Genomic DNA, 25,898 nt, shown 5'->3' on the forward strand with positions numbered 1-25,898 from the left:
AGAAAGTGCTTTATAAAGTTTGGCTATGTAAGGAAAGTTTTACTTCTTGCTGATCTGTTCTTGAACGACTGGCAAAAAAAGAAAAAAAAGATCCGGGGGGGAAGGGGTGTCATGGAGATGAATAGATTTTTCGATATTTGGCTACTAAAACTCCTCTCTCAGTAGCCTGCATCCACAAAAGGGAGGTTATCTCTCTCTCTCTCTCTCTCTCTCTCTCTTGTGTGTGTGTGTACTTACTTACTTACCTAATTGTACTTACCTAATTGTATCTTTACAGGAATGAGTCAAGCTCGTACTGTCCCGTGTCTTAAACCATATTTATCGTACATATCCTTAAATTTGTGAATTGTTTTGGCACACACTATTTCATTCGGTAGTGCATTCCATTGATCAATTGCTCTGTTTGGGAAACTGAATTTCCTTACGTCTTTATCACCTCTCTTCTTATGCAGTTTTTTGCAGTGTCCTCTTGCTGATGCTTCTCCATATGTTAAGTAATCATTTATGTCTATTTTCTCCTTTCCTGATATGCATTTATATAGCATTATCATGTCACCTCTTTTCCTTCTCTCCTGTAGTGTTGGTAGATTCAGTTTATTTAGTCTTTCTTCGTAGCTTAGGTCCCTTAAGCTTGGTATCCATCTTGTAGCGGCCCTTTGAACTTTTTCAGTCTTGTCTATGTGCTTTTTGAGATGAGGACTCCAGACTACTGATGCATATTCCAGGGTTGGTCTAATAAATGATGTTATTATCCTTCTTAGCATGTCTTCATTTATATATGTGAATGCTATTCTCATATTTGCAAGCAGTGTATACATGTTCCGTACCTTCTCGCTGATGTGGTCAGCCGGAGATAGTCTGTTATTGATAATCACACCTAGGTCTTTCTCTCTTTCTGATGTGTATAGGGTTTTATTTCCTAACTTATAATCCCAATCAGGTCTTTTTCCACTTTTACCAAACTTGATTACATGACACTTGTCCACATTGAATTCCATTTGCCATGTACTACTCCATTCATGAAGTTTATTTAATTCTTCTTGTAGCTCGTTACAAGAGTCTGTGTTAGTAATTCTCCTTTGTATTTTTGCATCATCTGCAAACATATTCAGATAGCTCTCATTTCCAGTGTTACTGTTTATATCATTTATATACACTAAAAACATGATTGATGCCAGCACTGAACCCTGTGGTACCTACTCCACTAGTCACTTCTTTCCATGATGAGTAGTTTCCTCTTAGTACTGTCCTCATTTCTCTTTTTATGAGAAAGTCTTGCATCCAACAAAACAGTTTGCCTCGAATTCCTCCTTGATGGTACAGTTTCCATAAAAGTCTTTGGTGTGGTACTGTGTCAAAAGCTTTCTTGAAATCTAAATAGATACTGTCCACCCATCCTTCCCTTTCCTGTATTGTGTTTGTTACTCTGTCATAGTAGCTCAACAGATTAGTAACACATGATTTTCCTTTTCTGAAACCAAACTGTCTTTCTGTTATCATACTGTGTTCTTCTAGATGATTTACCCAAGCTTTTCTTATAAGTTTTTCTAATACCTTGCTTACAACACTGGTCAGTGATACTGGTCGGTAGTTGAGTGGATTTTGTCTATTTCCTTTCTTGAATAAGGGGACAATATTTGCTTTTTTCCAAATATCAGGTAGTTTACCTTGACTCACGGATTTCTTGAAAATTAAAAATAATGGTTTACATAACTCCTTTGCACATTCTCGTAATACCCAACATGAAATTTCATCAGGACCACTTGCTTTTCCTCTGTCTAATCTACTTAACTCCTCCTGTATTACTTTTTCTGCTATTTGTATATCTGGTAGTATGTGTGGACATGCGTGTTCCACATAGTCCCTCTCAAAATTTTTTTCTTCTGTAAAAACTAATTGGAAATTCTTATTTAGTGCTTTGTACCCCCTCCACAATATGTCTACCCCCGATGTATATATGTCCCCCCCCAATGCATACATGCCCCCACTAAACTTGCTAGGTCAGCACCCTTTCCCACGCCTGAAGACAGCGTTATTGCATCAGTTCTTAGCAGACAGCCGACACGGGCAGACTGTTTTACTGTGAGCTTGTAATAAACTCCTTATCTAGCTGTTTGTACACGGAGTTTCTATCACCAAAGTATTGCAAGTTACATTTGGTAGCACCGGTGTTTCGAACCATCACATTCTGACTGCCTCCTTGGATTTTTAGTGATACAACAAGATACACGACGACTCGCATCTGCCAGCCTCGCCCCTCCTCCGTGCCTCTATACCTTGGCTGTGCTTTTCGAGTGTACCATTTTTCTCACCAGTGCTCACCTCTCAAACAACCGCACCCATACGCCTTGTTCCTGACCGCACGTGTCGCCGTCGCCGACCTACGCACCTGTTGCACCTGTTCCCAGCACCTGTTCCGGACTCATCATAGCTCCTGCCCCCACGGTGCCACTTATCACTGTCTGCCCGCTGCCTGCCCACCACCGTTCTCTGCATTTGCAACTCACCAGCTCTACACCTGCCTTGCGCCGACATCTGCCTCACCACCCACCACCGGCCTCCGCCGTCGCCCGCATCTGGTCTGCATTATGGAGCCTCCTAAGACCGCCACTCCCTGCCGGTGATTCATCGCGGTGTCTCTTCTCCTCTCCGCCCAGCTGTCTCTCCACCGCCGCCCCGCCCCGTCGCCCCCCCCGCCCCGTCGCCCCGCAACGCCCCGCCCCGCCCTGCCCCAGCCCAGCTACGCCCAGCCACCCTGCACGTCATCCATCTCGACACTCCCGTTTCTACTGTGTAACTATAGTATATCTTTCCTTTCTCTAGAGATTATCCTTGATTTTCTCTACAGATTGGTTATTGTAAATATTCCATCTCATTTCCATTACCCCGTTTTCATCTTCACTTACGTTATTTATTATCCATCTCATCCTTCGCATTTTATTTAAACCATTCATCCCCGCACCTTCATTCATATTTTCACACCTAGTGTATTCCATTCTCTCATTGTTATTTATACATTTCCACCTACGTATCCATCTTCATCCTTTCATCTTCCATTGCCGCATTAACTGTCATACTTTCCACGTCAACCGCTTACCACCAGCCCTCTCGACCCGGAAACATCACCTGCTCATACCCCGTCTGCCGACTCTAACACAATCACTCATTTACGAAGTGGCACAGAGTACCACCGCCCTGTACCTGAGACTCCCGTTTCACTTCCCTCAGAATCACTTACTACCCGTCCTACCCTCGTAAATCCAGATACCTCCTCCTCTACTCCTGCCTCTACTCTCCCTTCTTCTTCCTCTACTCCTTCCACTGTCGTTACTTCTCCTGCCTCCCTTCATACCCCGTCTTCCTCGCCCTTAACTGCCACTACCTTCTCTCTCTCCCACACCTCTCCTGCCGCCACTTCTACACTTCCAGCCATGGCCAACCCTCCACAGTCTATCTATCTCGACGATGCCAATCGTCCCAAATTTACTGGCCAGGACCCAACTTGGTCTGTCTATGATTTCCTCAGAGAAGTCGAAACCGAAATAAATAATCGACAAATTACCGAGGAATCGCTCAAAGTAGCTTACCTCCTCGATCGCTTGCATCACGGTAAATCAGACATCGGATCCGCGATCCGTGCAGGACATTTCGATAGCATTCGTACCTCTGCTGATTTTCGTACGGAACTATTCAGCCTTTGTTGCCAGCATTCAAATACCGCGTCTCTCATGGGATTCATTAATCTCCTAAACCAACTAGATGAGGACTTGCGCGTCCCAGCGCAATATGCCAAGCTCCGCAAAGCTGCCGCCGCCATGAAAGCAACTAGTAGCGAGATGCTCCAATTACTGGTAGGCACGAAATGGTTAGAAGACAAGAATGGCGTTCCAATGCTTTCACTCACCAACTTTGCTGACTTAATTGGTTAACTCAGATTCCTTCACTGGCTTACTCCTAAACAGCGAGAGCTAGCCTTGGAAATCGGTTTCAATCCAGGAGATAAAATTATTCAGGTCACTAAAGCCATTCATGAAAGAACAGGTTCGAACTACACGCGTCAGGGCACCACCCAACCCTTGGCCTCCTCAGTCTGTCACACCTCCACTACCCCAAACCAATCTCGCTCCCGTCCCACCACACGCGGCAGACCTGCCACACATCGCTCTCCTACCGCAGGCCGTGATCAATCTAGCACCCGACGGAACAGACAATCTTCGATTCTTTGCTGGTACTGTGGTCATCCTGGACATCAAGCATTCAGTTGCGACCGTACATACAGACGTCCTCACTCCCAAACCAGACAGCGTACGCCTTCCTGCTCATGTCGTCCACACTGCAAATACCACAAATCAAGCACGACTCACACCACTGAGGAATGTCGTTACCTCAACCGCCCACAGTCGGGGGAAGCGCCGCGCCCGTATCGGACCAATATCACGTAGAACCAGACACCCAACTCCCCATCCGCCATGTAGGTCCCATAACATCCTCGGGTTTAGTCATTCTCGGAAGCAGTCATGACATACCAACGTCATTCTTCTTGGACACAGGATCTATAGTAAATCTCATCTCCGAAAATTCCTTACAAATTATTCATCGCCATCACAGCCACGTCAGTTTCCTAGAACCACCAGACATTCGCCTATGTGGTGTTAATGGCTCAGAGTTTAAGGTTAAGGGAAGAGTCACCCTTGAAGTCAAACTCCACAGCGATTTGCCCCCTATCCTCACTGAATTTCATGTCACTAATGACTTGCAGTATCCCGCAGATGCCCTTATTGGTTTCTCCACCATGGCACAACATTCCATTGCATTATTACCTGCTTGTGGTACTATAGACATTTCTGGATTCCCGGTTTACACTATGGAATGTCCCCGTCCTGTTCTTACGATCAAATCAGTCCTTCAATTACCTCTGTCCCTATCACTACCAAAAAGTCCAACCCAGCCTAAACCACCACTATCATCATCTGAGAATACAGAGATCATTCCTTTACTGACTGCGAGCAAGGACATAAATTCCTCAATGTCTCCTGATACATCATCTCAGCCCTCGAACATGGCTCTTACAGCCTCTCCCGACAACACTATCACTGACTCAGACATGTCTCAGTTACCTACCTCACACAGTCTGAATGATCTTCTCCAACACGCAGAGACGAAACGTGCAGTAACGAATACGTGCACAATTTTGTTACCGCATGAGTTCACCAAAGTCTCTGTTTGTGTTGCCGGTGCGAAAGGAGTGGATGTACTAACCCTACCTGAGACGTGTTGTGTGAATGGCTTGACTTATGAGTCAGCGTGGTGTACAGTCTTAGAGGACATTTTATGCTACCTGTACTTGCTCAATGTCACAAATGCTCCACTAAAACTTAAAAGTGGTGTAAAGATTGGAGACTTCCTAGTATACCCAGCGGCCGTAAAGGTGTGCCAGGATTCCTCAGTTCCTACTATTCAGACTGATGATACACCAATCGGTGTATGTACTATTAACTCTACGGGATCTGCGCCGACGCATTCACCCGATATGCTCTCACATCTCACTTGCACAGATTTCCCAGAACATACGCCTCAACTCCTCGACCTTCTGACCTCGTACAGAAACGTGGTTGCCTTACCCGGTGAACCGATGGGTAGAACAGACCTTGTCAAACATACGATTGAACTACTCCCAGGAACTCAGCCGATTTACATACCAGCGTATCGATTGCCTCACAGCCAGAGAAAACAAACAGATCAAATGGTACAAAACATGTTAGACCAGGACATTATTGAACCCTCCGTCAGTCCATGGAATAGCCCACTTTTCTTAGTACCAAAGAAGGACGGCAACTTTAGACCAGTAGTCGACTATCGTAAGGTCAATTCTGTCACCGTTCCAGACCGTTTCCCGTTACCTGTCCTCACTGATTTGCTAGAATCCCTTGGTGACAATAACGTAGTCTTTTCATCTTTAGACCTCCTCAGCAGGTACTGGCAGGTCGAAATGGAAGAGTCCTCTCGCCCAGTTACAGCCTTTAGCACCCCTTCCGGACATTTTCAGTTTAAGAGACTCCCTTTTGGTCTGAGAAATGCTCCCTCCGTGTTCATGCGACTTATCCATTCAGTCTTCAGCGGTATGATGGGACACACTCTTTTTGCTTACCTAGATGATATCATTGTTGTGAGTAAATCCATCCCTGATCATTTTACCAAACTCCAGCAAGTCTTTGAACGCCTCCAGCTCGCAGGCCTGAAAATCAATCTCAGTAAATGTGACTTCCTGCGAAAGAAAATCAAATTCCTAGGCCATGTCGTGGATGCACAAGGCATTCATACTAATGAGGATAAAACTAAGGCGATCATTAACTTCCCAGAAATACCACTACCGACGCTGTACGAAGTTTCCTGGGCCTCAGTGGCTATTATCGTCGCTACATCCGGAATTATGCGCAGATCGCCGCTCCTCTGACCCACTTACTCAAGCAGAATGTGCCCTTTGTTTGGACTAACGACCAGTCATAGGCTTTCCAAAAGCTAAAGACAGCTCTTGTAAATGCCCCTATTCTAGCATTCCCTGATTATACCACATCCTTCCTTCTCTGTACAGACGCCTCAGGCACTGGACTTGGTGCCGTTTTGATGCAACTCGATGAAGCATCAAGGAAGCGCGTAATAGCGTATGCTAGTCGCACCCTTACAACCGCTGAACGTAACTACAGTGTCACAGATCTCGAAGCGCTAGCGGTAGTCTGGTCCTTGAAACATTTCAGAGATATAGTCTATGGTTATCCAGTGCATATCCAAACAGACCACCTTCCACTATGTGATTTGTTCAAGAATCGCAACCTAACAGGTAGACTAGCTAGATGGTCTATCATCATCCAGGACTTTAATCCCACTTTTCAATATGTACCAGGCAAGTTGAATGTAGTCGCAGACGCACTCTCACGTCACGTAGCAGCAGCTATAACATCACTGCAGCCTGAAGTAACTGAAAATACTACACTAACGTCAGAAGTTGTTCGAAACTTTCAACGCCAAGACCCCATGTGGTCCAAAGTCATTTATTTCCTAGAATCTGGCGATGCCTCGACCTTACCTACTCTGCCAGTATCACTAGATGAGTTCATGCTAGATGATGATCTCTTGTACAGGAAAACACTGCTAATGGGCAAAGATATGCCCAATCGCGAAGTACGCCAACTTGTTGTCCCCACTGCCCTGGTACCAAAGGTTCTTCATATTGTTCATAATACTCCTCAAGCTTCCCATCCAGGTAAAGACCAATGCTTGTGCCAAGCACGTCTCAAATACTATTGGCCAACCATGCGCCACGATATCAATGCCCACTGTGACTCTTGCCTCTCCTGCCACCGCCACAAAGGATCAACCGGCTTACCAGCACCTCTCTTACAATACCCAATCCCATCACGACCATGGGAAACTGTCTCAACCGATCTCTTAAAACTACCTCTCACAGAATCTGGCGCTGAGTACTTGTTCGTAGCGGTCGACCACTTCTCCCGCTACTGTGTCCTCGTTCCCCTCTCCGACAAGACCACGAAGAGCGTTGCCCGTGCCTTTGTAGATCACGTAATTTGCCCATTCAGTACCCCTCATACCATTCTTACTGACAACGGTACAGAATTCAACAATAGCCTTCTAGATGAGATCTGTCGCCACTTTCATATCAGTAAGTGCAATGTCGTGCCTAACCATCCGGCTTCCAATGGCCTTGTAGAACGCCACAACCGAAAAATCTTAGAGTGCCTCAGACATCTAGGCTCTCATAGTTCGTCCTGGGATGACTGGATTCCCCAAGTGGCATCCTCCATCAATTGTTCCATCAATGCATCCATTGCTGAATCTCCCTTCTTCGTCCTCTTTGGCTTTGACAAGGACCTCCCATACTCTCTCTTATCCTCAAAGCCAGAACCCATCTACAACATGGATGATTATGTTAAACTAAAATTGGCCAACTTCCAGACAATCCACCAGTATGTCCAATCCACTTTGGCTTCCTCTCAGGAGGACATGCTGCAGCGCCAACATAAGTCCGCCTCTCCTATCACTATCAGTGTAGGCGATCTCGTCTTTGCTCATTCCCATACGCGTTCCTCTAAGTTGGATGACAAATTTACAGGGCCCTACCACGTCCTCACTCAACAAGGCAACAAATTTCACCTCCAAGACCTGTCCACTAGGGACACCAGATGGGTCCACGTCGATGACTTAAAGCGAGCACCCCGTGGCCTCGTGTTGGAAGAGTCACTTACACAACCTCCTGCCCCCTCTTCCCCTCCTCCCATCCTTCAGTCTACCTTGTCTCCACCTATCCCTCAGTCTCCTTCATCTCCACCTCCACCTGCTAATTCATCAGCCAACCAATATCAGTCCAAACTGCGCTCTGCCCATCAACCTCTTCACGACCTTCCCCATTAACTCTACTCTGATTTTCTAGGTACGATGTTAGCGATCTCCCTGCTGGCAGTGCTGACCCTCCTGGGGTCTGGGTCAGGTCAGGACGATGGTGGAGTACGTCCCGGGGCCTTGGTCGGCTCGGGAGGCGAGGTAATGCTTATCGACGACATCGCCTCTTTGTGCTACGATCTTGCGCCCCTGGCCGATGTAGCCATTGCCCTACCTGCCTACGCGCACCAGCTCCACGGTATCAGGAACCATCTCACGGCCCTCATGGGGACACACAACCCGAATGAGTATCTCTATAACCTTTTCCTCCCACTCTCCTGGCAATTGCAATACATAAGTAACAGATTCACTGAGCTCAATGACACATTTTCCATTCAGACACCCGTGGGTCGTTCTCGTGTGAAACGAGGTCTCTTCGACTTCGGCGGTGAGATTCTGAGTGGCTTGTTTGGCGTTGCTACAGCCCGTGACATTTCTGGCTTCAAATCTGATCTCACTCATTTAGCTTCAGCCCTAGAATCACAACACCGAGTCATTAAAATCCAACACACTATGTTACAGAAGCTCACAACCCAACTCAATGAAGTCACGTCCACTCTAAACAATTTCACCGATATCTTACAACGCCACCTTTCAGATCTCAACGTTATCTCTCAGTTCTTCTACCTCAAACTCAACATGGATAATCTCCAACTGGCCGTTGACTCTCTCCTGTCTCAAGTCTCTACCTTGGTTCGTATCCTGGTCGATGCTATCAATGGCCGTGTCACTGCCGACTTAGTACCTGTCTCAGCTCTCCGTTCTGTCCTGGAATGGGCTCACTCCACCTTCGGTCTCTCCCCAGTCCTCCCTTACTCCTCCCTTGAATATTATTATCCTGTTCTCGAAGCCACTCTTCTCACTACATACGTCGTCGTCCATATTCCTCTCCGTTCTGCCATAACCTTTAACCTTTTCCACATCATTCCCTTCCCTTTCCGCCTCAACAACTCCTTGTTGCAGGTATCTGTTCCTTCAGAATATTTCCTCCTCTCCCATGATCATCTTTCCGTTGCCTTCCTTTCTTCCACAGACCTCCAGCAATGTTCCTCCCTTACTCCGACCTCTCGTCTCTGTGCTGCCCACCTTTTCGCTATCTTCCCTAGCAGTGCTACACCCTGTGAGTCTGCTTTAGTTCGCAACCATTCCATCTACTCGGCCTGTTCTTTTGTCCCAGCTCCTGACCTCCCGGTCCACCATGCTCACCTCAACCATGTCCAGTACTTCTTCTTTGCTGTTCCCATCTCTGTCACAATCATGTGTCCTGGTTCTTCCGTTCGCTCCGTCCCCACCAGTGGTCTCTACAAAGCACCTGACTATTGTACCGTCAAATCAGAGTCCGTCATCACTTACGCCACTCGCTATCACCAAGCTGTTCGTAAACACTCCTATGACATCTTTCAACCAATCGACATGCCTTCAACCCTACCATCTGCCAACATTACCATCACCTCCCCTCACTTGCCCATGCTCACCTTCCTCAATGACAGTGATTTCATTATGGATCAATTTTCTCTGGCCTTCAGCCGTTCCTGGGTTCATCCAACAGTTGTGTTTCCCCCTGTGGTTATCGCTTTCATAGGTTTTCTACTCATCATCTGTGCAGTGCATTGTTGTGTCAGAAAAATGGAATGTCGACTCCAGGAAATCAGAGTCGCTACAGGCATAGTACGCTCTACACACGACATAGAAACTCCCCATACTTAGTGCCCTCGCCTTCCATGACTACCATTGCCATCTAACAATTAACCAAACTGTGAACAGCACTCTGCCTACTAGACAATGATGGTATTTCTTTCATGCATTAATGAGTGCCAGTGTATCCTACAGAAACTACAAAAAAACAAAAAACAAAAAAACATGAAGGAAGAACAACACTAGAACTCTCATATCTACTCCTTGTTTATCATGTATCAAACTATTATTGTGTAAGTCCCATTATGTTTATATATATACCTTCGACCCTTACTGGATTTGTACCTATTATTCCTTGTATATCTTATATGTATATATCCTTCTAATTCCCTCCCCTCAACATGGCCATGTCTCCCCTACTGCCCCTGTATCATACTTGTCCCTTGTACAAACCTCCCGGTCCTGCCTTACTCCTATAATCAAACACCATTTAACTCCCGGTGTCAGGAGACACCTACTCAGCTACCCGGGGGAGTAGTGTACCCCCTCCACAATATTTCTACCCCCGATGTATATATGTCCCCCCCCCCCCCAATGCATACATGCCCCCACTAAACTTGCTAGGTCAGCACCCTTTCCCACGCCTGAAGACGGCGTTATTGCATCAGTTCTTAGCAGACAGCCGACACGGGCAGACTGTTTTACTGTGAGCTTGTAATAAACTCCTTATCTAGCTGTTTGTACACGGAGTTTCTATCACCAAAGTATTGCAAGTTACAGCTTCACAAATATCTTTCTCTTGTGTATAAGTGATTCCCTCGTCCGTAATGGATTGTATTATATCTTTTACTTTAGTTTTGCTTCTGATATAGCTGTAAAACAGCTTTGGTTGATCACTACTTTTATTTATTATATCCTCCTCAAACTGTTTTGGGGCTTCCCTCCTTATTCTTGTATAGTCGTTTCTTGCCTGTTTGTAATTATTATACCCCCTCTCACTATTGTGTCTTCTGTATCTATTCCACAACAAATCTCTTCTTTCTTTTTATTTTTTACATTCTGTATTGAACCATTTCTGTATTTTCTTATCTGCTTCTTTGTGCTGTGGGATGTACTTCTGGAATCCTATTTCATAAAATTCACAAAAATTTTTATATACAGCATTTAAATCTTGTCCTCTAAGCTCATTTTCCCAATCAACTTCTAAGAAATACTTCTTTAGGTCTTGATACTTTCCCTTTTTATAGTTTAGGCTCTTTTTGTAACTATCATTGCTGTTTACTATGTCATATGCTATCCTGAAGTTGTAATTTAGTACTGCATGATCGCCTTTGCCGAGTGAAGGGTGATATATTAAACTGTCAATATCATTTTCTTGCCTTGTAAATATTAGATCTAGCACTGAAGGTACATCAAGTCCTCTTTTTCTGGTGGTTTCCCTCACATGCTGCGTTAAGAAAAACTCTTGTACGAGATCCAGGAGCTTTTGATCCCAACAGCTTTCTTGGCTATTTATATCTAGAGTATTCTAATTTATATTTGTATTGAAGTCCCCAGTTAGTATAATTCTTTCCGATTTCTCTTCCATTTTATGTAGCAATGATCTTACACTCTGAATTGTACTCTCTGCCAGGTCCTCATATTCGTCTCTTTCCCATGTGTTTGATCTGGGTGGCATGTACAAATTGGCTACAATTACTTTACCTTCAGATGTGTCGATCTCTACTGCAATCAGTTCTACTTGTGATGGTATATCTAGTTTTATTTCCTTGACTTTTAGATTTTCCTTAGTTAATATCATAATTCCTCCTCCTTTTTTAAATATCTGTCTCTTCTCCATATATTGTATTCCTCTAAGTTTAGTATGTCATATGATATCCTTGGTATTAATTTTGTTTCAGTTAGGCATATTATTTGTGGTTCATTTTCTCTGACATAATCATTAATCTCTAGTAATTTAGATACCATTCCATCCACATTTGAGTACATCAACTTTATCATCTTGTTTATATACTTGTCATGACATGGTTCTACTACCTTCCTCCTTTTTCTTCCATCCTGTTTGTGTACCACTTTCGTATCTGCAATCCTATTACTTTGTAAAAAATTTCTTCTTCTCCTCTTCTGATATTCCCTCATTTTTTGTTTTTGCTTCCTCCCTTTTCTCTTTCAGTAATTCCAGTTCCTCTTGTGTTAGGCATCTTTTTATCCATACATTTTTGAACTCCTCATTTTCCTTAAGATTCTTTGCATTTTTTAGTATCTCTTCCACAGTGTTTACACTCTGGAAAGTCACCTTTAGAGGTCTTGTCTTGCTTTTCTCGTATTTCCCTAACCTTTTGTGTTCCTCTATGTCTTTACTACAGATTTCCTCTGATACTTCTTTCAGTAAGCTCATTACATTTCCCATCTCCTTTTTGTCTCTTGTGATCTTGTTTTTAACTTCATCCTCTTCTATACCAGTGATTACTATTGATTTGTTTATCTCTACTGAATCTCTGACTAACTTTGGATTGTTTTGGATTATTCTTTTCACCTCCTTTTTAATGCTTTTTTCCTCCACCCTTGTTTCTAAGTCTTTCTTTATTTTCACCATTTCAGCATACGTGGTTTCCACATCATTTTTGTAGCTTTGCACAGCTTCATTTACTTGTGTTATCTTCTCCTCAATATCACTGCTCTGGTCAATAAGACTGCTAACTTGCCTAATTGTCTCTGTGTCATTTTTGAACTCTTCATAACACTCTCGTGATTGACTACTGTACTTGCCATTTCACTCATTTTCTTCCTAAGTGTACTCAATTCCATGGTTAGTTCACTGATGGTTGTGTCTTTCTTATTGGCCTCCCTTCCTAGTTTTTCTATTTCTTCCTTTTGCAAGTGCATCTGCTTCTTTATTTCATCAATTTCATTTTTGAAAGCCATTTCTAGTTTGTTTACACGTTCAACCAGTCTATTGTGGGTCTCTACTTCAACCAGTTCTTGGTAGAAATCATCATTTTGCTTTTTACCTTTATCCCTTTTCTTTTCCAAATTTGTTTTACTGAAGTATGTATCCATTTTGCAATACTTAAAGTGCAAAGCATATACTTACAATCTCCGTCTTGTAGTCTAAACAAACCTCAGAGATGACTCAGCGTATTCTTTCGTCTCGGTTCTATTTCCTGTTTTTACAAGTCTTGTTGAAACTTATTATTTTTTTCCTCTTTATAATGAACAATCATTTAGTCTAACCTGGTACTGAGCTTGACTCATACAAAGATACTATTTAGGTAATGCCACTGGCCGTGATGATTTGGTACGGAGTGCCAGTGTCACACGTCCGCCTAGATTGAATCCCTGTGTGTGTGTGTGTGTGTGTGTGTGTGTGTGTGTGTGTGTGTGTGTGTGTGTGTGTTTGTGTGTGTGTGTCACTGGAAAATGTGGAATATCTTTTGCTTGTTCCTCGGACTCCAAGTCTGTACAATGCTATTTTTTTTATCAGCACCAGTAGAAGTGTAGTTGAGTTGTACAACCCAACTTCTAGCTGCAGTTAGCGAAAGTACTTTAAGAATATACTGAATACTGCATAGCAACACTGAAGCCTTTGCTGATTCTATTGAACTGATTTCGGAATTAAGTAATAATTGTGAGGAAATCCGTATACAGTGTAACTTACTGCAAAGTCTTTTGAACCCTATTGATAGTAAATTAAAAGCCGCAAAAAAAATGCATCAAACCAAGTTAGCTTTGCAGCTCAATTCTATTGGAAAAAATGAGAGTGTTTAAAAACTCTAACATTTTCTACAGTTTTATATACGTTTGGAAAAAAAAATCATTCGAGTGTGTGTGTGTGTGTGTGTATAATATATATATATATATATATATATATATATATATATATATATATATATATATATATATATATATGCACGTATAACTGTTTAATCTCTTTCCAAATTAAATTATTACTATTCATAAATAGTTGTTCAACACAACTTCTAGTTGTAGCCAATAAGATAGTTTGAGAATGAATTCAAAACTATAGAGAAATACATGTGCTAATTTTTTTATCAGTTGTTTGATTAGTTTGGGAATAAATTGAAAATTAAGAGAATGCTTATGAGACATACTGAGTCAGTACAGTACGAACTGGATACTATGAATAAACAAATAAACACTTACACGATTTTACTGTTGATCATGAAATGTTTAGAGAATGCACTGAAAACGGCATAGAAAAACTTAAACAACATAGAAATTTACTGGACTACGGAATCTGAGTGGAGATTAACTGAAAAATGCCTAGAAATGTTTGTAGAAACTTACATTTCAGTACAGTCAATAAGACTGGGAATCAATGGAAAACGGTGTAGAAACACTGTTATTTACTTTTCCGTGTATTTACTGCATCAGTATTGGAATGAATTAAATCAGCATAGAAATGCTTTACTTTATAATGTTGACAGTAATTAACAATGGGAGTACTTGATAATTGAGTTTATGCTTATAGCATAATACTTTCCAATGCAGTTATTGAATCAGTATGGGAATTAATTGAAAACAATGAAGAAAGGCTCAAACAATGCAGGTTTTTGCTGCAGCTTCTTGTCATACAAACTTCATTTTAAACTGTATTAAATCTCTTATACAGTGGTGCATCTGTATTCCTTAATCAGTATGAATTAAAAACTATGAAGAAATGTTTATTCTGACCTGTTTTTGCTGAAACTATGGATTCAATGTGTGAATGAACTGAAAGAATGAGGAAAGAATCTTACATTGTTAGTTTTAAACATCAGTATGGTCATTTCAAGAATGAAGTGAAAACTGAGTTGAAACAAATATTTATGCTCTTTTTTTTTTTTACGAGTCTAATACGTCGGTGAGGGAATCAATTAAATCTGCATAAATCAGTTAAGCAGTGGTACTTTCTAATGCAATTACTGAATCTGTTTAGGAATGAAATAAAACTTGCTGGAAGAGGCATACAGAATACAATGCTGTTTTTAATTATCCTAATGAATCACTATAGCAAGACAGAAAAAAATAAAATGTGTAGAAATCATGTACAGTATGTTGAAACTTTGTTGCAGATAATGATCACCTTGGAAATGAGGTGAAAACTGCATATAAATGTTAATACACAGAAACTATTTTTGCTGCAGCTGTGAAATCTTTCTAGAAAGATTCTGGAAAACTGCAAAAACAATTGTAGATCGTGGTTTCCTAGCCCGCCCCGTGCCAGCAACATATATGAACATCGGCCTCTGTATGTGCATACAGTGCCAGTGATGTACATGTACATCGGCAATTTGATATATTTGCCGAAATTCGAACATTCAAATTAGGCACCAGAGAATCGGCTGGGATATTCCCGCACCTCTTTAGGCCTCTCTAGGCCTTCCTATATCATCTATATACCCAACAAGAGTGTCCTTGGCTCAAAGACCATGGTTACCAATGAAAAATCGAAGATCTCCTTCCTCAACTCAATGGGTGTTGGCAGTGGTTGATAAAGTCTATGGGCGTTACTCCGAAGTTTTCAGCTGCCTGCTTAGGGTGAATCGACCTCAAAATCGACCTAAATGGCTTCTGTGAGTACTTTTATGGTTTTTCTTCCATGTTTTCTCAACATTTCTAACCTATCTAGCAAAAAAAAAAAAAAAAAAAGTAAAAAATTGGCCGGCATAAGGGTTCAAAGTCTGCTGGCATGCGGCAGGTTAATGCAGCTATTCACACAGTTCATATAGGAATTTCAAAGTTCGTGGAAACACTCATACAACGTAATATTTCCTGCAGATTTCAAAACTAGTTTTATAATGAACTGAAAACAGTACAGAAACTCTTCATACAGACACAAGACCAAATTTCTGATATTGGATAGTCCGGCACTTCTTTTAACCCGCCCCGTACCAACTAATTTATTACAAAACCCACACCCAAAACCCGACAAATTTTGGATATTTTTTTGGGGGGCCCAAACCTCTGCTTTTTATGAGAAACATCGAAAATTCATAGAGAAATCGTTCACCTGAAGTTTAAAATCCTGCCACAGGTAACAATACACTCACCTGGCTCTCTTTTCAATGGAGGCTGGCTCCAGAGAAAACGTGTTCTATGGGAGTGGTAACTATTCCAAACCACTCATATTTGGTATTTATTTTTTTATTTGGTAGGAATTTATACGTAGTACAAGAGTATATTGGTTTTCATACAGTAATATAGGAGATATAAGCATTGTTCCATTCACCAAACACATCAACATACCGCACCTTTTTTGACGACATTACCTGATCATAATTTCTGACTGCTTCTTCGTCTAATGCTTCGTAAACTTTGTCCTCCACATTGTCATTGATTGGGGAATCACTCTGGCCTTGAATTTTGTACCGTGGCATGACACATCTTTACTAGCCAGGTCACTGGTTACAGGTGAGTTGCCAAGACAATGGCGTGCAGGGGGGAGGGAGGTAACACAGGGTAAGGCATTTCCCTGCCTGGCACCAGGTAGAGGAAGGTGTCCTGTGTACACATACCAAAAATCACGTGCAAAATTTGGAAAATGTGCAAACGACAGACCTTGCAATAGCAAAAGGTTCATTGTACGTTGTGGGGACTGAGTGTGAAAAAAAGTTGCAACGTGCATCGTACATTGTGGGTACAGGGCGGGTTAATACGGATAAAATTACGAGACGACACTTGAAATTTCCGCACCCCCAGACTTGCCTACAGGGTGGTCACAGATAGTGTTCAGTGTTGTGTGTGATCACTTGGCTTGCTTACACTGCATGTTATGGTGCTGATATCTGTATTTAAACCCTACCTGTGGCCCCTAAAAAGATGCAAGTGTCAGTGGTCGTGTCAAGGGTAAATAACAGTCTATTACAAAACAGTCAAACCTCATTCATCGTGATTAATTGGTCCACCAAACTACTGCAGTGATGAATCCCACCTATAACCAAACGAAGCCATACATAGAAATAAATGCTAATTCATTCATGGCCCACAAATCTGCACAGACTTATTAACCTAATACCCATAATAATAACCCGTAAAAATACTGGAGGTACTGGATCAACCAATTCTGCTACTCTTGGTCATGTACCAGACGTCCCTTTTCCCTCATCTTTCTCCTGTAACTCTGTGAGCCAGCATTGTTACTGCCCACCTTTAGCAAGGCGAGGCAATGGAGTTTTTGTTGGTGTGTCTCTCTGTGTATGTATCTGTTGCCAAAATATCTCGAAAAGTCGTGGACAAAATTACACCAAACCCTCAGAAAATAGAAACTATGTGGATGTACAGAAGCCTATTATTTTGGTGAGGATTTGATCTCCCTTTCACCCTCACACATGCTCCACTCACCCTACTCTCCCATACCCACCCATGCACTCAACCTTGCCCCCCCCACCCACCAAATCTTTCTACCAATCCAACCTGTTGTGGCTAATAATATGACTGTAGAATTAAAAACCTCCACAATAATTGGCTACTATGTTTTCATCATGCTGCCTTGATTATTTTGTGTGTGAATATGAAATTCTCACAATTAACCATTCCTAGCTATTAATTTGTTCTTATGAATATAAAACTTTTCATCAGATTTCTTGCCCTTTAGTTAAGTGTACCATTAAATACTATGTCACCATTTCAGTTTATTCTTAAATACAACCACAGACAAATCAAAAGGTTATTTTCATCATTGGTATCTACTGAGACACTTTAGAAGTGAGTTTGGAGTGAATAAATCGTTATTACGTTTCGTGGTTGTTTCTGAAAGTCAGTCACCACAAGGCTCGCCAATACCAGAGTAACTGATACGTATCTACCCATCATGGTCTAGTAAAACTGGGCCGTGTTACCCATTGACCTACCGCACTGGCCACCCATGTTTTAGCTTAAATTTTCACTCACCTGTCTGGTCACAATGGTGTATTAACATCTATATGAGGGGATTTAACGCAGTAAGACATTTTTTATTATGACAAAAACAAAAACAATAAAGAAAGATTAAGTAAAACTGCTGAAAGCATTGACAACACTTGCCGCTGCAGCCCTCCAACTGACCAAGCACATACCCTCCACCTCCCTGCACAGTGTACACCCAACGAAGCGCATAACAGCCCTCATCTCTCCCCTCATCTCTCCCCCCGCCCCACAATGTTTTCTTTTAAAGGTAGGAGTACGAGGAACGCTTTGAGGACACATAACCTGCTTGCACCCTTCAGACTGCTTGCACAGGCCGCATTGAAAAATGTTTTTTTTTTTACTTTTTCATTATTTAAAAAAAAAAAAAAGAGGAAACTACTAAATGCACAGCATTCTACTTATTAAAAGGCACCAGTTCACTACAACACACACAACTATGTGAAACTTCACGACTTTATAGTGAATACTTTCTGAGTTCTGGCCCGGAAATGAAATCTCTATGCCCAGCCAGCTGCCCTGCTGCCCTGCCACCCATCTCCACGGATGGACACCTATTGATCTCAGTGATAACAATGCCCCCCCATCTGAATTTGTCATATGGAAGGTAAAAACAGGACTGTGGTGTTCCATGCGTTAGTTGTGTGACAAATACGATATTGGTTCATCAACTGTTTATAATTACTATGTAACAAAGAATTTATTTATTAAATTTTTGTGGTCCTGTTAGACTCAGTTTTCATGCCACTGTAATTCCAGTGGTGTATGCTTTGTTTGTCTATCTCTAGGTTTTTGTCAACAATTGGCAATTCTTTGTTTCTAGTCTTTTTACCGCATGCCGATGTAACGGCTGATGTATCGCATACCACGTCACACACACACACACACACACACACACACACACACACACACACACACTATCTGCATCCATGCAGATGTCGCTGATATGACCATTATTGTGTCATGCAACGCAGACTGAGTCAGTTAATTTGATGAGCTAGTCTCACGTTGCTCGTTTGGCTGGTCGATGTGTTTTTGAGCTGTTCCTAAAGGTGCTTCTATTAATGAGAATGACCAGTAGATTTTCTTGCAAGCTGTCAACCGATACATTTTGTTATGTATGTGGAGAATACATTGGACTGAAGATGATCAAACACAAAATCCACCTTGATACCACATGTGCTCGTGCATACAAAGCATATTTTGGCATGGCAATGGGCAATCAAGATTAGTAGTGAGCTCTGCACTACACTTGTGGTAGCTGTTGATCTGTGCTTGAAGCTTAGCTACGAGGACCGAGAAAGAAGATGCCTTTCGCAGTTCCAAGAATGTAGCGAGAGCCTTCGAATCACCATGACGATTGTTATTTTTGCATGGTTGATATAAGTGGTGTAAAGAACATGAAGGGCAGAAAGAACATTGTACATCCAAATTTGCCTTCATCGATCCCTCCGGTGCCTCACAACGATGAGCTGGCCATTCCTGTCCCTCCTGTGGACATAGAAGTTGTCTCTGACCATGAGGGCATCGTCAATGACAGACTGGAAAGGGATAATGAATCGTACTGTATGTTGGAGAATGTTCCAGAGACACTCCACACCGGTGTTGTAGGTCTCGAGACCAGTCTCGAGACCAGTTTGACGTGGTCTTGGTCTTGAACTTGGTCTCGCTTGACGTGATTATGGTCTTAATTTTGGTCTCGAAGCTTCTGGTCTCAGAGTTTTGGCTCGAGACCAGGTCGAGACCAGCACTACAAAGTGAATTGCGGCGTTGGAACGGTTGGAATTTATATTCATACATGGAGAAAAATCATGGCTGATTCGATTCACGGCACGCCATACAGCGTTGTACTGTCTATAGATACGGCCTGGCTAGCACTACGGTAATGATGCATGAGCTGAGCCCTGCGAGCACTGATAGAGTGCATGCGAGTCGAAAGAGCATGCATTGTCACGAATCAAATTTGCGACATTTTAAACCACAAACTATTAATGGAAAACTCACTGTGTATCGTTCAGTTAACCGTTTCTCTCTCCATTTCGGTGGTATGTTTCAAAAGTGACCGATCTAATGCACGTCATTAAGTGCTCTACTGAGCGATATTATTGTTTCTTTATTGTTCGCCCCTGCTTGCCTCAACCGTTGGCCACGCCTTCTTCCACTGGCCTGTACAATATCCTACCACACGCATCGTATTTGAATTCAGTCTTTTGTCTGTCGCGACAGAGTGAGGTTCTGTGCTCCAGTAGTGAGAGTGAGAGAGGTCATCTAGCACCCAGACTCCACTAGACTACAGTTCTCCAGGCTCCCGCCCTTCCTTGGTGATACGCTACATTGACCAGTATTTTCTTTTCGTTCTCCTAGACTTAAGAGTTTAGTTAAGTGTGCTGTTTCCTTACATGCTGGCCGGCTGCGCCATATGTTGTTTTCCTAGGCATAAGAATTTAGCTTTTGAGTGAGTGAGTGCGATCTCTTTATTTGAATTCATTTTGAAATGTAACGTTAAATTTATTCCTTTGTAATCAATAAATTTAACAGTTCTTTTTCTTTGAGATTAATGTAATGTAAACTCGTGTTTCATTTCTCCATAATTTAGCTTATTTCCTTTATAGCTCCTAGCTTGCATAAACGCTTTGCCATTCATAACTGGTACTTAGGCCAGTCTTGTTTTATTAAGCTTAAAATCCGTTGTGCCTTCTAGGAGTTAAAGCATCAGCAAGAACCTGATATTATTAATAGTATTAGTTATTTATTGTCAGGGGTGAATTCACTTTCTCCAGAGGCTAACAGTACTAATAAACAGCAATTGTGAGTAACTGGTCTCTGCTGTGTACTGTTGAGAAAGTTTATAAATTCTCGTACTGAGAGAATCAGCTAAGCGGGCCGACATAAAGTAATCATTGCTTGATTTAGCAAGACAATTCATTGTCCCTGCTCTTCAATATTATTGAACATTATCATTTAATAATTGCATTTATTTAAAAACCCCGTGACAATTGGCGACCTCATTCCAGGATATTAACTCCTAGCTCTAAAGCTATTCACTAGATAATACTCACTGATCATATTTAGGTATTTATTATTAAAGTTATAGGCACAAGCTTAATGGTGTTTACCGTTAGTTTAGCAAGTTAATTTTTGCTTTATTAATCCATAGAGTATTTAACTATTTAGTACTTTATTTTTGTAACGCCAGACGATTTTACTCGCTCCTGGGAAGTCACCGTACCCATTGCGTTAATTATTGAGTCTTCCCAGTCATTTGCATTTTTGCTTTATTCTTTTCCAGTTAACTAGATAAGACTGGTCACCACTAGCTTGTGTCCGTATTCTTTACTTGCGTTTATTAGCATTCGTTTGCGAAGCAGCAGTCAGTACTCGGTTTCGGATTGGTAAATTAGCGTCATGGCTACCACTGTATTTTTACAGGAAGCCAAAGACATGGGGCTTCCTGAGCCCCAGGAAATTAAAGAGTACATACTCTCACGGCATAATCAGGAGCAGCAGCGCGAGAATGATGCCCGTGAAGAGCGTAAGATACAGCGTGAACATGAGCGAGAACAGCGCGAACACGAATAAAAACAACGGGAACTCGAATTAGAACATGTGAGAGAACAACACGAATACGAGCTACGAGCGTGAACAACGAGACAGAGAACAAGAACACGAACGTGCCGAGCGAGAAGCACGCGAAAAATATGAACTTGAAGTGCTGAAGCTCAAGCAAGATTCCTTGGCTTCAGACACATCTGGTGCAGTTGGTCCAAGCTCCACGAGCATTCTCCCTGCACATGTTATGGCGACCCCACGCATCAAGCTTCCTTCATACAAGGAGGGCGACCGAATCGAGCCGTACATAGCTCGTTTTGAGGACATGGCAAACATGTATCAACTGGATGAGGCAGCTAAGCGGCTTCAATTTCTTAGTTTATTTGAGGGCCCTGCCCTCGATATTCTCCACAGAATTCGTGGAGACAATCTCACATATGAGATGATGAAAGCTGCACTTATTAAGGCGTATGGTCTCACAGTAGACGACGCCAAAGTTCAGTTCATGCGAGCTCGTCTCCAAGACAAGGAGACAGCTGTTCAGTTCCTCGACCGTCTCACTGCTTACTTAAATGAGTGGATGGAGAAAGATGAAACTCCTTCCACGCATGAGGGGATAATTGACCTTATGCTGCATACACAGCTAGAGAGGTCGTGGCCTGCTGAGCTCATAACACAGCTTAAGATCTGCCAGGTGAAAGATCCCAGCCAAATGGTGGAAAAGGCTGACGCATATTTCACTGCATACGGGTATCAAACTCGTAAGCAAAACACCTGGAACAGTAAAGCTGATAAGTCTGGGAAGCCGTCTCAGACTGAATTCCAGCACCAAGGCCGTTCTCAGAGTAATGGCCAAGGTCCAAGCAAACCGCAGTGAAAGGACCAGGGGCAAAACACTCAGAAACCTGAGTGGAAGAAGTACAAAAGGTACCGTAACCAGCAGCAGTATCAGCCACGCAACCGACCGTCGGGACCGTCCTTTTCACCACCAGCTCAAGTGAATAGTAGGCAGGAAGCAAACGCAGCCTTCATTCCTCAGCAGCAGCACGGTGGTCACGTCCCTACCAGTACGGGTACTCCCCCACAGTTCACTAGTCCCACAGTGACAGTGAACCCCCCTCCACAGATGGCCAATGTTCCATCTCCACAGGCAGTGAGTACGACCCCTCACGTTTCTAATTCTCAGGGCACCATATGTGCCGCATCATTTATTCAGCAGCTTCATGAGTGGCTAGCTGCTTCCTCCACAGGCCCTCCCACAGGTGACAGTACCTTCTTTGTTCAGCCAGGGTTTGTGGGAGGCATTCCTGTGAAGGTCCTGAGAGATAATGGATCCTCAGGTTGCTCTGTCATGCAGAGTCTAGTTCGGCCTGAGCAGTACACAAGTCGACAGATCCATGCAAACCTTATTGATGGATAAGCAAGATTGTTCCCTCAGGCATGTATCCAGGTGGCGTCTCCATTTTTCACTGGTAAGACACTCTCAGTTGTCATGCCAGAACCTTTATTTGACCTAATTGTAGGCAATATTCCCAGTGTCAAGGATAGTTGCACCGAAGAGGACGCTACTCAGACTTCGGCTACAGTAACAAGAGCCATGACTGAGGCTCCAGATTGTGTCACCCCAGTGACCATTGAATCGCTGCAAGATCTGATGTATAGCCAAATTGTTGTTCAAGAACAACATTCTGATCCGACACTTGCTGCCGTGCGAAAGAGACAAAAGGGTAGAGTGATAAAGTATTCATGGGGAGGTTGAGCCAAGTTCCTTCGCAAACAAGGACGGCTCTACCGTGAGTCACGAACACCCGAGGGCGAGGTTCGACTGCAGTTTGTCATTCCCGCCAAGTACCGTCAAGCAGTGTTAGAATGGGGTCATTGTTCAGCCTCAGGAGGTCACCTGGGCAAAAGGAAGACCCAGGGCCGTATCCGAGCTGACTTTTCCTGGCCAGGGATGGGACGAGACATAGATAATTTTGTGCGTTCCTGCAGTGTGTGTCAAAGTACCACTAATCAGGGACATGTCCTTCCTGTGCTGTTTGTAACCACACCTGTAATCTCTGAGTCAGTTGAGAGACAGGGTAGTGATGAAGTGGGTGTAGACCTGACATCTCACCTGTTGGCCCCACAGGACACAGTATGTCCAGGGCCTGTACATACCTATGTACCATAAGTTAAGGGAGAAGTTTGAGAATCCTGCAGAGACAGTCCAAGGCTGTGTATGAATTACCTTATGGAACATCGCACAATATCCACACGAGTGTTCACACCCACTGTGGGTGTTAAAACGTGACCTGCCCAAGATTGCGTAGCGATTCACAGCCTCCTGTCATTAATCGTAAACGTAGAGTTTGTTAAGGTGCTGTTCCCTCACATGCTGGCCGGCTGCGCCGCATGTTGAGCGAGGTGGACGCCAGGTTAGAGCACCCCCTAAACTGGGTGATGGGATGTTGTTAAGGTGCTGTACCCTCACATGCTGGCCAGGTGCGCCGCATGTTGAGCGAGGTGCATGCCAGGTTAGAGTTCCCCCGCTAAGAACCCTTACGACTACGTTTCCTAGTTAATAATGTACCTAATAAATTAATGGCGACCTCTAATGTACGAAGCTTAGGCTGTCACTCGTATCTTTCAGCTAGAGCGTACCTTTCGTAGCATGTACTGATTGCTAGGCAGAGAGAGTAATTGTAATGTAAGAAGAATTTTTGTCTCATTGACACTTTTGATGCTCCACCTTAATTGATTTTGCAGGTACAGCGATGGGTGTAGCAGTTTTGCTGTGCAGGCCAGCTGATCGTCTGCCGCACGCTGCTGCCTCTTCTCCTCTGCCTTCGTCGTTGCCATATTATTAATATTTACTATAAATTTGTATTACATGATTTTACATGTAGGTACAGTTAAACTACAACTGTCACACCTACACCGTGTATCACACACACCATGATACACAACAATTAGTTGTCAGTGTAAATGTAGCAAACTTTCGCTCAGTTTGACCTGAGTACAGGATTTTCACCGTCGTCACGGAGTTTTTTCCCTCAAGCTTGCCTCTATTAACGTAAATACGAGGTTTTTACGCTCATTGGCGATAGTGATTTCCTCCTGTAGCAGGATAGTACACATACCACAGTGTGAATCCTGTGTGAATGAGTTAGGATGTGTACATATAAATATATATCCACAAATTTTTTCCCATAAGGAAAAATTTCATTTTGTAGGGGCGTAATGTCACGAATCAAATTCGCGACATTTTCCTTTTGTGAGAAACCACAAACTATTAGTAGAAAACTCACTGTGTATCGTTCAGTTAACCGTTTCTCTCTTCATTTTGGTGGTATGCTTTTCAAAACATTCGTCACTGTTTCAAAAGTGACCGATCTAATGCACGTCATTAAGTGCTCTACTGAGCGATATTGTTTCTTTATTGTTCGCCCCTGCTTGCCTCAACCGTTGGCCACGCCTTCTTCTGCTGGCCTGTACAATATCCTCCCACACGCATCGTATTTGAATTCAGTCTTTTGTCTGTCGCGACGGAGTGAGGTTCTGTGCTCCAGCAGTGAGAGTGAGAGGGGTCATCTAGCACCCAGACTTCACTAGACTACAGTTCTCCAGGCTCCCACCCTTCCTTGGTGATACGCTACATTGACCAGTATTTTCTTTTCGTTTTCCTAGACTTAAGAGTTTAGTTAAGTGTGCTGTTTCCTCACATGCTGGCCGGCTGCGCCATATGTTGTTTTCCTAGGCGTAAGAATTTAGCTTTTGAGTGAGTGAGTGAGTGCAATCTCTTTATTTGAATTCATTTTGAAATGTAACGTTAAATTTATTCCTTTGTAATCAATAAATTTAACAGTTCTTTTTCTTTGAGCTTAATGTAATGTAAACTCGTGTTTCATTTCTCCATGATTAAGCTTATTTCCCTTATAGCTCCTAGCTTGCATAAACGCTTTGCCATTCATAACTGGTACTTAGGCCAGTCTTGTTTTATTAAGTTTAAAATCCGTTGTGCCTTCTAGGAGTTAAAGCATCAGCAAGAACCTAATATTATTAATAGTATTAGTTATTTATTGTCAGGGGTGAAGTCACTTTCTCCAGAGGCTAACAGTACTAATAAATAGCAGTTGTGAGTATTTGGTCTCTGCTGTGTACTGTTGAGAAAGTTTATAAATTCTCGTTCTGAGAGAATCGGCTAAGCGAGCTGACATAAAGTAATCATTGCTTGATTTAGCAAGACAATTAATTGTCCCTGCTCTTCAATATTATTGAACATTATCATTTAATAATTGCATTTATTTAAAAACCCCATGACATGCATGACGTGGCCATTCTCACAGTGATAACCTCTGTTTGCACGCACACAT

The sequence above is a fragment of the Coenobita brevimanus genome, chromosome 30 (genome assembly GCF_032717465.1).
Source record: "Coenobita brevimanus isolate Jiangsu-jjx chromosome 30, ASM3271746v2, whole genome shotgun sequence".
NCBI classification, from domain to species: Eukaryota; Metazoa; Arthropoda; class Malacostraca; order Decapoda; family Coenobitidae; genus Coenobita; species Coenobita brevimanus.